The following is an 18,448-nucleotide window of genomic DNA, read 5'->3' as shown; positions in this document are numbered from 1 at the left end:
TTCTCTTCAGATAGTGATCCAATTCTCTTCAGAAGGCAGGATTGATTACACCTCCACCACACTCTCAGGCTGTGAAATGAAGACATTTACCACTCAATACAGGATATTGATTCCTTCCTGGCACTATTGCTGTTTTGAATCAATAAAATGAAACCAGTGTATTTCAATCTCAATGGAAATTGGTTCTCCGTATCCACCTTGCTGTTAATAAGGGACAAGGGCTTCAAGTAGCTGTTTGTCAATGTCTCAATTTCCTTCCTTGCGAGTCTGGTCATTTGTGTCTGATGTCAGTCTCCCTCAGCTGGCAGCATGAGGGGGAAAGCCCCGGTGTAACCAACTGCTTGTGTTCAGGCAACAATCTCTCAGGGTCAGGGAGGGAAATGCAGTGCTGTAACCTGACCACTCAAAATAAAACTCTGTGAAACAACATTCTGTTCTTTTCCTGCTGCCTGGATTCTCCCAATATCACAGAGAAGGTTTGCTTTAACATATTCCCCAGTTGTCCTGCAGGCGTCACTATCTATCTGAGATAACTATCCTGCCTTTCAGGTAACGTGCTGAGCCAAATAGAAGGAAACTAGTTCAGATCAAGAGGCCAGATTTTGTAATAAAGTCAGCTGCACAGAGAAAGGCCCTTCAGCCCATCAAGTCTGCCTAACCACTACCTAACTATTCTAACCACATTTTCCAGCACTTGCCCCATATCCCTGAATGCATTGGCATCGCAAGTGCACATCTAAATCCTTCTTCAACGTGTTGACGGTTTCTACACCTTACAACTAGTGAGTTTCACCTTCCCACCACCCTATAAGGGAAAATGTTTTTATCTGACATTTCCTCTAAACTTTCTGCTGTTTACCTTAAATCTGTGCTGTTCTGGTCATTGATTCCTCCACCCAGAGGTAACGATCCTTCCTGTCTACACTGTCTATGGCTCTCATACCCTAATACATCTCAATGCAGCACCCTCAGTCTCCGGTTCTCTAGTGGTAAAAAATCAACTTTTTATACAGTTCGAATATCAGCTCCCTCCTCTTCAACTCTTTGCCTTGGTAATGGAGGGAAGTATTCCATATGCCTTTGGAAATATTTCATTAAGCTGTCCCTCTATCTGAAGGAAGCTATGTATGAGCACACCAAGCCAAAAAAAAACACAAAGATTGTAAAGAATAATTCCGATCTCAAACCAAAATCACCACAATCAACAACAATGTGATATCATCACTAAAAACCATAAAGGGCCTGTGAGAAAGTCTCATCCTTTTCCCTTGGGACGTGAACTCTGGATCTTGACTTTATTTCCATGCACCTATGTTATGCAGCCTCATTATTCCTGAAAGACTATCTTTCTCATCAGTCCTGTTCAGCAGGTTGTGTATTCACAAATACAATTGATCTTTGTTCGAGCTCTTTACCACACATGTGAGAGAGGCCAGTGACCATTCTGAATAGGGCCCCTCCCACACAGTTGCCCTCTTAATTCCAGAAGACACTCTGGTTTCCCCAGTAAGATTCAGCATTTTACACATTTCACGTTACAAAATTACATGGAATATTGTCATTGTTCCTTTCCCCTTACTCTATACATCTAATCCTATGAAGCACCTGATAGACATCCCTATGGGCAGCCCTAGATTCCCCATGATCTCATGATGTTTATCAGAAATTGTAATCATCAGGCCTTGGGATCTTACAATGTACCCCATTAATTTTCATTCCAAAGTTAATATTGTACTTTTCTCCAGACATTTCCCAGACTTGCTTATCTCTGAGGAGAAAGTGAGGTCTGCAGATGCTGGAAATCAGAGCTGAAAATGTGTTGCTGGAAAAGCGCAGCAGGTCAGGCAGCATCCAGGGAACAAGAGAATCGACGTTTCGGGCATAAGCCCTTATCTCTGAGGACTGATCGAATTCTGTCATTCATTGCTATCACTATCGAATTCTGATCCTGATCTTATATTTCCGACTGACCTAATTGCAGAAGATACAAAAGGACGTTAGTTCCTACTCATTGTTATAAGATGTTGAACATGAAGCTACTTCTATGTAAAGTTTTACGTTTACATCTACTGTTATCATTCTTTAGCTAATGGTTTATGAGGAGTTTCTGTTCCACCTGATTTTGCAGACTCAGTTAGACACTGCTACTCCATCTTGCAGCTGCATTATAACTCATTTTTGTTGTCTACTGCCTTCTGAGATGAAATTTCCTGCCCCTGTTTCACCTCTGTTATGAATTTGATGGCATGTACTATACTTTTAAATGAAAGTGAAATCTGGCAAGTAGCTGCCATGTCACAGAGTGCACTGGAAAACTGAAAGATGTAACATTTGAGCTGTAAGGTAGATACATGAGTTGTTTTCACAGCAGTTCGAATTTAAACAATCAGTTTAAATCATGTCCCAAGATAGTAAAACGCAATTGAATTCGAATTTTACTGTTTCTTCAACAACAAACCAATGAGATGCCCGAATGTTTTGGCATATAAAAGCACGCATTTCAGAGAGTTATCCAGAGAAAGAGCGCCACTTGCCATTGTCAGCCTGACTGCCCGAAAAGTCTCTCTCTAAAAGTTGCCTTTCTCATATGAAACATCTTTGCAACAGAAGACCGAACATGACACAGGAAGATCTACAAACAGAGGAGGACAACACTGGAGATGATAGCCATTGTCTCGTTTTGAAAATTGATTTGCTGTAAATTAATAAATGCTTTATCAGATCAGTACATTGTTATAAATTGGGAGGTAGATAACAATTCTTTAAGACAAATGTGGCTTGAAGTTGTAAATGGTTGTTGTCAAATGTTCACGTTTGGAGTGAAAGAATAAAACTGTTATGTTTTTCTTTAGATAGTGGTATTTGGGAGTTCTCTGCCACTTATACTTGAACAGATTATGAGGCAAGGTGAGTTTTTCTGCGTGTTTGGTTTAATTAGCAGAACGGGTTATCACTGTCGTAATAGTTTGGGGGCTCACCTGAGATTTGAAGAGGTTTTAACTGATCCAATCTGAGATTTGGACAAATGTGAACAGATTTGGGGTACAAAACATCCCAGCAGATTCAAACGCTTGCCGATTAGTGTCCTACATCTATAAATAAAGCATAAATGAGACAATTTGCTTAATTTTGGTTACTTGTAGTTGGTTCAATTAAAAGTGAAAGAAATGGCTGTTAACATTAGTAAAGAGGTTCCAGAGATTAAAGATGATTCCAGAATTTGCCAGGAACATTAAGAAGAAAGGAAAGTAATCTTACTTTTAGAATTAGCAAAGAGGTTAGAATTGGGTTTAACGAAGCACAAAAGTAAGGCTGAAATTATACGGGAGTCCCTCAAATATTTGGGTGTATTAGAGAAACAGACAAGCGCAGCAGAGTTAGAAAAAACTTAAATTCCAATTGAAAAAAAAGAAGTTAGAAGATAAACAAAAAGACGGAGAGAGGAAGAAGAAAGGCAGAGAGAAAGAAAGAGAGAAGAAAGAGAAAGGGAGAGAGAAATAGGGAAAGAAGAAAGGGAGAGAATAAAAGAGAGAAAATTTGAACGTGAAAATTTACGACTTAGTCAGCAAATTCAAGTTAACAGGATGGAGATGAAGATAGAAGACAGTGATATGTACAAATATGTTAAAATATTGCCACATTTTGATGAGGAAGATGTCAAAACCTTCTTTATTTCATTTGAAAAAAGTAACTAGGTAGATGGAGAGGTCGGAAGACTTGTGGGTAATACTAGTTCAGATTAAACTGGGAGGCAGAGCTAGTCAGTTATTTGCAGCGCTGTCAGATGAGGGTTAAAGAGATTATGAAGATGTAAAACAGGCTATTTTGAGTGCTTATGCATTGGTACCATAAGTATACAGACAGCGTTGCAGAAACATAAAGAAGGAACCAGGTTGGGCTGATGTTCAGTTCGAAAGAATTAAAAATATTAATTTTGATAGATGGTGCGTGGCTTAAAAATAGATAAGACTGATGTGGATTTTAGAGAGATTATTCGCAGCGCCAGAGACCAGGGTTCAATTCCCGCCTCAGGCGAATGACTGTGTGGAGTTTGCACGTTCTCCCCGTGTCTGCGTGGGTTTCCTCCGGGTGCTCCGGTTTCCTCCCACAATCCAAAGATGTGCAGGTCAGGTGAATTGGCCATGCTAAATTGCCCGTAGTGTTCGGTAAGGGGTAAATGTAGGGGTATGGGTGGGTTATGCTTCGGTGGGTCGGTGTGGACTTGTTGGGCCGAAGGGCCTGTTTCCACATTGTGATGTAATCTAATCTAATCTAATTATTCTGGTAGAGCAGATAAAGAAAAGCTCACGTCCAGAGATGATAAGAATTCATGTGGATGAACAGAAAGTTCAGGAAGTGAGAAGAGCAGCAGAGATGGCAGATGAATATACATTGGTGCATAAGGCAAAGTTTAGCTTCTGGCAAGAATTTCATCCAGTGAGGGATAGATGTTGGCGAAGGGGAGGTCCTACGCTGTGAAACTAAGAGTAGAGAACACTGGTATGTGTTTACTACAGATTACGTTGGAAGCCCAAGAGGGTGGAAAGGAAGTGAAAAGCCTCAGGTGTTTCAACTGTGGCAAAGTGGGACATGTAAAGTCACAGTGTGGGAAAAGATAGAGTAAAAGAGGCTAAGACAGTGGCATTAGTGAGAGTAGTAAAGGAAACCCCAAGTAATGCCGAGGAGTTGCAGTAGAGGGCACAGCCTAGGCAGGGGCTGGGTATGGAGTTAGTGCCTGATCTCTATAAAGAATTTGCCTCTGTGGGTAAAGTTTACTCAGGAAGCACAGGGGCAGAAGGGAAAGAAGTTATAATATTGAGAGATACAAGATGTAACCCGTATCTAATAGTATTAGATGAACGCATTTGCACTTTTTCTAACCTGTTAGCCGTGAGTGTGGTAATTGGTTGGATAGATGGACAGAACATTCCCTGATGTAATATCAGGTTAGAGTGCCAACTCAGGACTGGGGAAATAGAAGAGGGAGTGATTGGCAGAGTGTCAGTTCCAGGAGTTCAGATTGTTCTTGGGAACAATTTAGCAGGAACCAAGGTGGGAGTGACATCTCTTGTTTTGGAAAAGCCCAAGAAAGGCCGGAGTTAAAGAAAAATACCCTGGTATTTTCCCAGATCGTGTGGTAACAATATCCCACTATCATAAGTCACAGGACGACGCAAAAACTGAAGATAAAGATGAGGTTCAGTCAGCAAAGGCCCTGTTGACATAATGATGCAGGAAAAAACCTGCACAGACAGAGAGTCAGACATAACCGGGTTAGTTCTGGGTCCTCAAAGGCTTATGGACTTACGACAGAAAGACAAGACAATAACAGACATATGTTGGTGCGTACTCAGAAAATGAGGCAGAGCATATTCCTGAGGTTTATTATCTCAAAGATAGAATCCGAAGATGAAAATGGAGACCACGGCAGGTTAGTGCAGAGGAGAAATGGGCTGAAGTGCACCAGATTTTGTTGCCGGTAGCATACAGACAGGACGTGTTACAGGTAGCAAATGAACTACCTGTAGGAGTTCACCTAGGTGTAAGGAAAACACAGGCTTATGTACAAAAGCATTTCTATTGGCCTGTAATTTTCAAGGACATGGTTAACTTTTGCCATTCATGTCATACATGCCAAAACCACCAATACACTCCAACAGCAGCTAATAAACAAGAAAGACCCTACACAGACAACATGCAAAAATAATGTACTTTACAAAATACCTTGCAAGAACTGAAACAAACACTACATTGGACAAACTGGCAGAAACCATGGACATCAACTAGCCACAAAAATATATGACCCTCTCTCATTGTTAGCTGCTAGTGCTAGGCTGTTTAAGGAAGTCATGGATAGCTTAGGTATGCAGCACTTCAGATCAACTGTGTATCATCCTGAATCCCAGGGTGAGATTTGATAGAGTGCAAAGGTGGCATCAGCCCCTGAAGACCTTGTTAAGAACATACAGTCAGGATTACCTGAATGATTGGGATAAAGCTATCCCATTGGTATTTGCTATTAGAGATGCCCCAAATGAATCTACTCAATTTACTCCCTTTGAGTTAATATTCAGACATGAAGTGAGAGGGCCTTTGATATTAACTAAATAGAAATTGACAGGAAAGAAGTCGGAGATCTCCCACTTGGATTATGTTTTGGAGGTGAGGGAGGGACTAAATCGTTTAGGTGAGTTAGCACCTGAAAAGCGCACAGCATAGAATGAAGCAGGTAGCAGATAATAACTTGGGAATTCAGACATTTTCACTTGGGGTGAAGTATTAGTATTGTTACCACTGGTAGGAGATCCCAGGTTTAGTGGTCCCGACCAAATTCAGAAAAGGTTGAGTCAGGTAAACTATGTGGTAAGAATTCCAGACAGAAAAAAAATCGGTTATGTCATGTGATTATGTTGAAACCGTATTATACTCGAGAGAGGGAACTGGAGAAACAGGTGTTAGTTACTGCCCCGTAAATTGAGGGATCAAATCCAGATGTTATGGAGTTTGATGTGCCTCAAAACACGTTATGTACTTCCTTGAGGAGTGGGACAGGTTTGTAAAGTATCTGTCTCAGGAACAAAGAACAAAGTTTAAAGGTTTGTTGCAGCCTACATGTGCAGGTACAAGATGGGGAAGACTAATGCTGTTGTGCATTAGTTAGACATAGCGAATGCCGTTGTGAGAAAACAACACCCCTATCAGCTTAATCCTTTCAAAGCCACATTGGTCCAAGGAGGTGGATGCAATGCTCAACAAAGATACCGTCGAGATGGAAATGTGTTGCTGGAGAAGCGCAGCAGGTCAGGCAGCATCGAGGGAACAGGAGAATCGACGTTTCGGGCATTAGCCCTTCTTCAAGAAGGGCTAATGCCCGAAATGTCGATTCTCCTGTTCCCTAGATGCTGCCTGACCTGCTGCGCTTCTCCAGCAACACATTTCCATCTCTGATCTCCAGCATCTGCAGACCTCATTTTCTCTTCAAAGATACCGTCGAACCCAGTCAGAGTTAGTGGGGTTGCTGTTCGTGTTAGTTTCTAACCCTTATGAGACTCAATTATTTTGTGTGGATTATCAGAAGGGCAGCGTCGTATCCAAGTCAGATTCGTACCCAATAACAAGATTGGTGCAGTTTGTAGAGAAATTTGGATAATCCAGTTACATTACAATGATGGACTCACTGTTTGGTTATTGGCAGGTATCGTTATCAGAGACAGTGAAACACATTTCTGCATGTGTAACCCCAAATGAGCTATGTCAATTCAAAGTGATGGCCTTTGGAATGAAGAACGCACCAGCCACATTCCAAAGGCTCATGAACTGAGTTGTGTCAATGTTAACAAGCTGTGCAGTCCATCTGGATGATGTAGTGAGTCATGGAAAGATCACATGGTACAATTGTAAAAACTGGTAATAAACTTAAAGAAAACATAATTCACGAAGGTAGAAGGGATATTCTTGGGACATAACATCGGGTCATGAAATGTTGACCACAAGAAAAGCCAAGACGAATGTCATCGAGGAGATTTTGCTGGACGTTTGTTCCAAACGTAGCAGCATAGTAACACGGCAAATCGATTTGCTGAAAACGAACACGAAGTTTTGGTGGACAGAACAATGCCAGGAGGCATTTGATTATTTAAAATCAGTATTAACCACTGTACCAGTTTTAGCTAAATCAAACGTTTTGAAACCCTTCAAAGTTGCAATCAATTCAAAAGACAGAGGAGTTGGAGCTGTCCTGCTACAGGGAGATGATGATAGAATTGAACGGCCGGTTGGTTACTTTTCCAGGAAACTCAGCACCCACCAGAGAAAATACTCTACCGTCGAAAAATAATTATTGTGTTTGGTACTGGCCTTACAGCATTTTAATGTTTATGTGACGAACAATGTGACGGAGACATTTGTCTACACAGGTCACAATCCTCTAACATTCTTGAAATACTTCAAGGACAAGAATATAGGATTATTTACATGGAGTCTTATGTTACACACTTTTAATTAAAAGAAAACATACATGTTGCGGGACGCAAAACTGTGATAGCAGATGTGTTATCTCAGATTTCGCGGAGAAAGTATGGATAAGATTGAACAAATATTAATATTGTGTTTTAGCATTGAGATTTTGCAAGCACCTGTCATGTGACTGACTAGCAATCTCAGATTGTACCAGAAAATTGAAAATATGTAACATTTGGCTTCTATGTTTACAACAGTTCAGATTTTACTAATCAGTTTAAGTTATGCCCCAGGACACTAAAACCCAATTCAATTTGAATTTTATTCTTATGACAACATTGAACCAATGAGATAATCTGATGTTTTATTGAGTATAAAAGAAGCTGACATTTTGAGAATAAGCCAGCGAGAGAACAACTAACTGCCATCATCAGAGTAAAGACCAGCCAAACACTCTCTATCAAGGGTATCTTTTCATATGAAACAACTTTTCAGCAAAAGACTGAAGATAACCCAGGGAGATCTTCAGCTGAAAGGAGCCAGACACCAAACACTACAGCAGATATCTGGTTTTGAAAATTAGGTTGCTGCAATTTTAATGGAGATTTTTATTGTATCAGTATATTGTTGGAGCGTGAAGCTGGATAACAGACCTTTAAGAGAAAGGAGGTTTAGAGTTGTAAATACTTATTGTTTAATGATCAGTTTTAGATTGAAAGAATAAATTGACTTTTTATTCTTTAAATAGTCGAATGTGGGAGTTCTCTGTCACTCATACTTTAACAGATTACGAAGCGAGCTGAGCTTTTCTGGGTGTTTGAGTTAATTCGCAGAAAGTTTCACTGCTGTGTCATAACAGACTCCAGACCCAATCCCCACCAGACACAATCCCCTCGAGACCCAATCATCTCCAGACACAATCACCTCCACGCCCAATCTCCTCCACACCCAACCCATTTACACCCATTCCCCTCCAGACCTAATCCTCCCCAGACCCGATCCTGTAAGGGAAGGAATGCCAGGATATTGAATCAACAACCCTGAAGAAACAGTAATATATTTCCAATTCTGAATGACGATAGATCTGGAGGTTTACTTGCAGGGGCTGGTGCCCCTTTGATCTGCTACCCTTGTCTTAATGGATGGGCGTGGTCATCGGTTTGGAAGGAACTATCTCAGAAGCATTGGTGAATTTCTGCAGTGCAACTGCATATAGTACTCACTATTGCGAATGAGCATTGGTTGTGGACTGACTGCATATTTGAGGATGTAGTGCTAATCAAATGTACTTTGTCCTGGATACTGTTGAGCTTGTTGAGTGCTGCTGGAGCTGCACCCATTCAGGCAAGTGGTGAGTATTCCATCACACTTCTAACTTATGCCTTGTAGATGGTGGACCAGCGTTAGGCAGTTAGGATGTGAGTGATATGATTCAGGATTCTCTAAGCTCTGACATTCTCTTGCAGCCACTGTTTTGAAAAGGCTAGCCCAGTTCAGCTTCTGGTTAATTGTAACACAAGGATGTTGATAGTAGTGGATTCAGTGATAGTAACAGACGTCAAGGGGCAGTGGCTAGATTTGTCGGATTGGAGATGACCATTGCCTGGCGTCGGTGTGGCACAAACATTACTTGCCAATTTCCGCCACAAGCCTGGATATTGCCTGGAACATGTTGCATTTGACACAGCCACAACCATCTTCCTTTGTGCATCTATATCCTGGGGTTCATGAGGGTGAAAACATATCTGATTAAAATGCATCAATTCCCCAAGGGTTTCACACGTTAAATTTTTATTAATAGGTCACACCCAACCCTAGGCTCGAGTCTGGAAGAGCTCTCAATCAAAACACTCCCTGTGGTTCTCTCTGCACAACTGACACCAGACCTGTTGAGTCTGTTCAGCATTTATTCTGTGATTTCTTTTCCCCAGAGCATTGTGCCACAGTTTCTAAAGAGATGGATTATTTTAAACCGAGGTGATGAGAAATGTAATCTCAGATCACTGTGTGACTAATTGATTGCAGGATGACATGTGGTGGTCCATAAGGAATAAAGGAACAAAATAAACAGGAGCAAGATTAGGCCAGTCATTCCCTCAAACCTGCTCACTCATTCAATTCAGTCATGGCTAATTATCATCTCAGTGCCATGTTCTTGTTACTTCCCATAAGCTTTCATCCTGCTAACCCCAATAACTGCATCTATCACCTTCCTTACAACATTCAACGCTTTGACTTCAATTCTTTCTGTGTCATCGAATTCCACATTCTCTCCACTCTCTGGATGAAGAGGCTTCTCATCACCTTCGTGCTAAATGACCCTGCTTTATCCTTTGACTGTGACCCTTGCTTCTGGAAAGCCTGGTAATCAGGAACATCCTTTCTGTGTTTACCCTGTCTTGTCCTGTTCGATGCTTGTAGGCTCTGAGATTCCCTTTCATTCTCTCAACTCCAGTGAATATCATCCTAACCAATCAAATCTCTATTCATACCTCATTCCGTAATCACAGGAATCAGTCTGGTAAAGTTTTGTAACACTCCGTCTGTCGCCAGGACATCCTTCCTCAGATAAAGGAGACCAACACAGCACATAATACTTCAGGGTGGTCTCAAAAAGACTCTGTACAATTGCAGCAAGACATGACTGTTCCTGTACAACAACCCTCTCACTGTGAAGGCCAACATACCATTTCCCTTCTTCAGCCCCTGATTCACCTGTCTGCTTCCTCTCCATGACTGGTGTACAGAGACACACAGGACCCATTGCACCTCCCCCTTTCCCAATCACTCACCATCCAGGGAATAATGGTCTTGCCTGGTTTTGCTCTGAAAGTGGATAAACACATATTTGTCTCCATTATCGTTCACCTGCCATGCATTCGTTAAACATGTCCCACTCACTCATTAAACATGTCCCAATCAGACTGAAGCATCTCTGCATTCTCCTCCCAGCTCACCATCCCACCCAGCTTTGTGTCATCTGAAAGTTTGGAGAGTTTTATATCTAGTTCCTTTTTCCACTAAATCATTATTACAGATTGTGAATAGCTGAACCCAAACACTGATGCTTGACACTATTCACTCTCTGTCATTGAGAAAAAAAGAAGTTTGTTCATTCCTAAACTGTTTCCTGGCTTACAGCCAGTTCTCTATCCGTGTGACTGGGGACAATGTACTGACATGTGCTTTAGTTTTTTTTTTGGAGCCTTATGGTTCCTGTTTAATAATCAAATGATAAATGAAAGTAAATTAAAAAGCCTGTTTTAGACAAGCTCTTATCACTTCTCAAATGATCAGCAATGTTTGGTTGTTCCAGGCTGACCAAGAGGTCAGATTTGGCCAAGGGAAACATTAAATCATTGGTGATTTGGAATGTCTACAACTCTTTCCATGGCGAATTCATAATAGGCATGGAGCTCCCAGAATTAAGAAAGTATAACTGGTGGGAAGGTGTAACGACTCATTACCAATTGGATAGCTAGGTATTGTTGGTGCTGAATTCTGTCTTGCGACATATGGGTTCCATTAGCTGAGTTTTTCCAGTATTACTGATTTCCTGATCAACATTGATCTCTGGTTGACAATTTTTGATGTTTGCTATTCACTGATGTCTTTGTATCAGATAGTCCCAGTCTGATTCCCCGGGGAATTTGGCAGCTGTGGTGTGACAACGTAGGTTCCTGGAATTTGTGAACCCATGATACTTATGTGTTAGAAAAACTCCAGATTTAAGAATAAACCCTGGTTTGTCCATGTGTTGTCGTTGTATTCCTCTCTGAATTTCAGATTTTTGGCTGTTAAGTGTTTAACTGGTGAGTGTTTGGGTTGAGATGTATCCATGACAAACCTAGGCTGGAGCGACTTTGGGAGTAGTTTTATGTTAGACAGAGTACAGTAAGCTTTCTAACTCTCTGGGCTACCTAGTGATAGTCTCTGGTGGGGTAAAGCTCCTGATTTTTAGCATTACTTCACCCAAGGCTGTGACCCTCATGGCATTACAAGAACCATCGAAGGTCTCCATGTTGTTTGATCTTTCCACCTCTGGAGTTTTCCATAAGAAATACCAAGCGAAAGGTCGATTTAGAAGAGTGTGACGAAGAGTGCCCAGCATTAACCCAAATGATTCGATAACAGACAACCACATGTGACTGGGCAAATGCATCTGGCTTTGAAGGGAGTAGGGCGTGAACATTTGGGATAGTATGTCATTACTAATGGGCCTTCAAGAAAGGATGAAGCAAACTCAAGTTTAGTCCATATTCTTTTAAGATTTATTAACCATTTCAGAGCGTATTTTTATCAAAAACTTATATTAAAGTGAACAAAGTGAGAAAAATGACTGGACGACACATTGAGATAAGAACACATAGGTTCTGAGCTGCTTATCTTATAATTACCAGAAAATGAAATGAGGAATCAACATAAAGGTAGGAAACAATTCGGAATAAAGAAAAACAAAACAAATTACAAATGGACTTCAAACAATTACACGTTACAAGCTACAAATACATTCCAACTCTAATTATCTGAATGAATTCAAACAAAACAAAACAGAAAAGCCATTAATTACTTTCAGATTCGGATTCAAAAGTGAAGTTGTCTCATTGTTAAAGTCAACAACAGCGCATAATATAAATTTGGAATTCAGAGACCCCAATAATCAATGAGGCAAGTCTACGGGGTCCAAACTTCAACACATTATTTTACCTGTAAAAGAGGGATAAAGTAATGATGCAGTGTTTATGATAATGGCATTAATATTTCGTTTTTTCTTCAATGAAACTCTCAGAAATTTGACAAACCATGTTCGTCTGCTGGAAGTATGATAATTGATTATTCTCACCTTCATCAGAGTGATGGCAGTGCTGTAGGAAATACTCAGGAGGAACAGGGTAATGAATATGGAAGCGGTTGTCCAGATGTTGCCATTATCATCCTCATACTCTTCAATCCAACAGCCATCTATCGCATCTGCAAGAATAAAGCCGAAAACAAATAGTTAGATTATCTATTGATGCGGTCTGACATTTCTGTGTATAAGCAATGTAACCAGGAATGGGTCCATCTTCTTCAAGCCATCAGGTTGATATGAAATTTTACTCGATCTGTATCTATGATTGAGTCATTGACTCTCAGCAATAACTTGCTATAACTAACTCCACAGCTATCATTTACTATCCTGAATTTTCTTGTCATTCAATCTATATTTGGGGAATATTATCATAGACTGACAATGATTATTTCAATTATATCTTATAATTTAATTATAGGTACTGATAGCTGTTTACTAAAATACTGTGCCATCACTGGGTAAGAGCTCAAATGCATTTGCTCTTTTAGTTTACTTATTTGGTGAATCATTAAAATCAATGAGATTCACAGTAAACACATTGCTTCATATTTTGTTTGCAGGGTCTGTATGTGTTCAGAATAATTTTTGTGCATATGTTCCTTAATTTATTTCTGTCTATATCTGGTTGTATCTGTTTTTCCTTTATCGTTTGGGTACGTGATTACGTCGCTTGTGTCCTTGTTGGGATTGCGATGAGTAAACACATTCATTTCCCTTCAGCGCTGGTGTGCTCATTCATCTGGTTGCGATTCTGTATATACATTTTGCTCATTTCACAATGTGTAAGAATCAATGTGTTAATCTCCCACTTCAGTCGTGGGTGCCTATGTTTATGTTTTAATGTCTTAGTGAATATGTGGTTTGTTTTCTTTGTCTTGATGCCGTCTAAAAATGTTTATGCGTCAAATTCAGATTTTATGTATGTTAAGGTCTTTTCATGTTTATGCTCTACAACTGTGTTTTGTTAGTATAAACATCGTGCTTTGATTGATACTTTTATTTTCAATTTTCAGTATACGCTGGGACCGCTATCTTGTAATTGAAAAGTGCTTATAATCTCTCAGTTCAGAACAGCATTCTCTCTCTCTCTTAAATGTACAGTACATGCCTGCAACTTCATAACACCTCACCCCCATCAGAAAATAATAGAACTTCATAATGAAAAGATGTCATCTTTATTTCTCTAATTCTTAACCCCATTACTATGAAATACAAATGTCATTAATCTAAGTTATATTTTCTATATTCATTTCTGCACACGTACATAAAATTCGAATCAGTCAAATCTTATCGACACTTGTTCCTTTAATTCCATGATGACGCACCTGCTATCAAATCTTTATGACAGGCAACATTCACAATCTGCGATGTAAAAGTCTGTAATACAATGAAATGGCCTCATATTTTTGTATTTACATCTTTCCGAGAATGTGAGAGGATTGTGATCCGTGTACACAACCATCTCCAACACATGGTTCATTACATAAATTTTAGAATGTTATAAGGCCGTGGAATTTCACGGGTATTGAGTATCAAACTCAATAATTCCTTTTTCAGTATGGAGTATCGTCTCTGGTGGGTTCTGAATTTATTTTAAAAGTAGCGACTTAGCAATTCAATTCCATCATCATCATTCTGTCTCAGTACAGGTCCAACCCATATGTCACGAGCATCGATGGCAGCATTGAAGTGTTTCAAAGATTTTGGTGTAGCTGAAACTGGTGCCGTCGTTAATACTGCTTTTAAATTGTCAAATGCCTCCTGGCATTATTCTGTCCACCGAAATTTTATGTTCTTCTTAAAACTGGTCAACGGTATGACCATTCTGCTGACATTTGGATCAAACTTCCAGTAGAATCCACTTAGTCCCAAAAATCAAAGCTCCACTTTCTTGAAGGATGATTGTGGAAATGATCGACGGCCTTCATCTTCACGTTCATTAGGTCAACTTTCTATGTCCAATGTTATGTCATTAAAACGTCACATCTGCCTTCACGAATTCTGTTTTCTTTATATTTATTACCAGTTTTGCTCGTTGTAATTGTTCAAAGAGCTTTTCTAACTCTCCCACGTGATCTTTCCATGACTCGCTAAAGATAAACTGAACAACTCTGTTCATGAGGCTTTGGAATGTGGCTGGTGCATTTTTCATTTCAAAGGGCATCACTTTGAATTGATAGAGCACATTTCGGGTTGCAAACACAGAAACTTCTTTTGCTTCCTCTGGAGAATGTACCTGCCAATAACTGCACAGTAAGTCCAGCTTTGCGATGTTCCTGGCTAGTCCAACTTTCTCTACACAATCGTCCAATCTTGGCACTGGATATGAGTCCAATTTTGTTCGGGCGTTGACTCCCGATAGTCCACACAAAATCATTGAGTCCCGTCAGGTTTGAGAACTGACACGATTGGTGAACTCCACACACTCTGACTTGGTTCAAAGATATCTTCATTGAGCATCGCATCCACTTCTTTCTGCACCTGGGTGGTTTTGAAAGGATTAAGCCTGTAGGGGTTTTGTTTCATCAGAACAGCATTCCCTTAATCTACCTAATGCACGACAGCATTAGTCCTTGCCATCTCATTCCTACATATATTCTCCTAGTGTTGCAACAGACCTTTTAACTGGGCTGTTAGCACCTGAGATAGATAGTTTATTAACCATCCCATTCCTCAAGAACTTCCTCATTACTTAACCTATTTTGAGGCACATCAAAACCAACTGCATGTGGATTTGAGTTCTCACTTTGTGGGGCAGTAACTAACACTTGCTTCTCCAGTCCCCTGTCTCTTTCAAAGGAAGGTTTCGATGTATTCACATGGCATATTCAAGACAGTTTTTTTTCCTATCTGACATCTTTACGAGATAGTTCACTTGAATCAACTTTGTCTCAATTTGATAGGGACCACAAAACTTGGCTTTGAAGCAATCTCCTACCACTGGAGAAATGTTTCAATTTTTACCTGCCACCTGCTTCATTCGATACTGTGTCCTGTTTAGGTGCTGTTTAGTTAACTCACCTACCCGATTTAATCTCTCCCTCACTTCCAATACATAATCCAATTGTGAGATCTCTGAGTTTGGTCCTATCAATTCTTCTTTAAGTAGTTTCTAAGGACCCCTCACTTCATGTCCGAATATTTACTCAAAGAGAGTAAACTGAGGAGATCCATTTGGGGTGTACCTAATGACAAACAATATAAACGGGACACCTTTATCACAACCGTTCAGATCATCCTGACAGTATGCTTTCAACATGGTCTTCAGTGTCTGAAGCCACCTTTCCAAAGCTCCCTGGGATTCAGGATGGTACACGCTTGATTTAACGTGCTGTATGCCAAAACTATCCATAACCTCCTAAAACAGCCTGGCAGTAAAATTAGATTTGTGGGCGGCACGGTGGGACAGTGGTTAGCACTGCTGCCTCACAGCGCCAGAGACCCGGGTCCAATTACCGCCTCAGGCAACTGTCTGTGTGGAGTTTGCACATTCTCCCCTTTGTCTGCGTGGGTTTCCTCCGGGTGCTCCGGTTTCCTCCCACAGTCATAAAAATGTGCAAGTTAGGTAAATTGCCCATAGTGTTAGGTGCAGGGGTAAGTATAGGGGAATGGGTCTGGGTTGGTGCGCTTTGGCGGGTCGGTCTGGACTTGTTGGGCTGAAGGGCCTGTTTCCACACTGTAAGTAATCTAATCTAATTTAAATCTAATTTAAAATTTAGATCATTGGTCTGACTGAATCTCCCTGGGTAGCCCATGCTATGTCAAGAAAACCATTAGCTCCTCTCCACCTTTTTTGCCTTCATTCTCCGTAATACCCTGGAAATCTGTTGGAGACATCCATTATGGTTAACAACTGGTTACAACTTTTAGTTCTCGGGAGGGGACCTACACAATCAATTATAACCCACATGAAACGTTCTTAAAATGGGGAATTGTCAACAAAGGTGCTGGTTTTATTACCAACTGTGGCTTACCTACCATTTAGCATGTATGACACGTATGGCAAAACGCAATCACATCCTTGAGCTGTCCAGGCTAATAGAAGTGCTTTTGTAACTTAGCCTGAGTCGGCTGTACATCTGGGTGAACTCCTACTTGTAATTCATATGCAAGGCGTGAGACTTCCTGTCTGCATACTACCGGCAACACATCCTGGTCCACTCTTGTCCATTTATTCTCTGCACTTCGCTGCCGTGGTCTCCATTTTCATCTTAGGATTCTATCTTGAAGATAATAAACCTCAGGAATATATTCTGATTCCTTTTCTGAGTATGTATCAATAAATATATTTTTAATTGACTTGTCTTTCTTTTATATTACCCTTTGGGGACTAAACTTTTCTGTTTGACCCTCTACCTGTTCAGGTTTTTGCTGCAACATTGCATCAAACAGGGTGTCCACGAACTGAACCTCGACTCCTTCACCTTTCGCTTTAGTATTTGATTTTTGTCTGTGATTTATAAATAAATCCTACACAGTCTGGAAATAATCCTGGATATTTGTCTTTTAAATCCTTTCATCACTGGTTTTCCTTTGGCTTCTCCACAACATTGGGCGTCACTCCCACCTTGGACCCTGTTCAGTAATTCCCAAGAACAAACTGGATTCCTGGAACTGACACTCTGGCAATCATTCCCACTGTTACATCCCCAGTCTTGATTTGGCTCTCCAAACTGATTTACCACAGAAGAACGTTAAATCTCTGTCCAACTATTCCACAAATTACCACTGTGTCGAGTAACAGATCAGAAATAGTGCAAATATATTCATCTCTTAGCATGAGAGACTGATTAGCTCCTGTACTTCTCAAAATTATAACTTCTTTCTCTTCTCCCCTGTTCTTCCTAAATGTTACCCACAGAGGCAAACTTTCTTAGAGATCAGACACTAACTCCATACCCAGTCCCTGCCTACGCTGTGCACTCACCTGAAGCTCCTCGACTTTTCTTGTGGTTTTCTTCACTACTTTTACTAATGGTACTGGCTTAGATTCGTTTACCACATCTTTTTCTACAGTGCCTTTCTTTAACGGCCACACTGTAATCTTATGTAGCCCACCTTCCGGCTGTGTCAACACCTTTTCCCAGTGTCCTTCTGAAACCACTAACACTGTAATTTTCTTTGTCCCACTCCATTACAGTGAAAACACTCGAGGCCTTTCACATCCTTTGCAACACTTTGGCTTTCTTTTTTCACCTGTGGTAAACTCTTGCCAGTGTGATCTAAGCCTTGTTTCTTCGTGTATGATCTCCCCTTCTCCCAATTTTTAAGCCACACAGTATGAAATTCCTGTCAGTACCGAAATTTCAATTTATGTACTAATGCATATTTATCTGCCATCTCTGCCATTCTTCTCACTTCTTGAACTTTATGTTCATAAACATGAATTCTTATCATCTCTGGCAGTGAGCTATTAAACCCCTCCAGCAGAATAATTTCTCTTACAGTCTCATAGGTCTGATCTATTTTTAAGGGGTGCACCTATCTATCAAATTGCAATGTTTAAATCTTCCACATTCAACTTAAATCTGATCTGGTTCCTTCTTTATAGGACATAGCAAATAAAATACAGAACAGTACAATATTGCAAACCCCTAGGGGCCCTCGATGTTGAGCCAGCCTCCTATCCTACTTTAA

This window comes from Chiloscyllium plagiosum, unplaced genomic scaffold (assembly GCF_037043375.1).
Source record: "Chiloscyllium plagiosum isolate Xiang-an unplaced genomic scaffold, Cpla_swu_hap1 HiC_scaffold_45, whole genome shotgun sequence".
NCBI classification, from domain to species: domain Eukaryota; kingdom Metazoa; phylum Chordata; class Chondrichthyes; order Orectolobiformes; family Hemiscylliidae; genus Chiloscyllium; species Chiloscyllium plagiosum.
The sequence above is the reverse complement of the archived record's forward strand: the minus strand, read 5'-3'. Positions refer to the sequence as shown.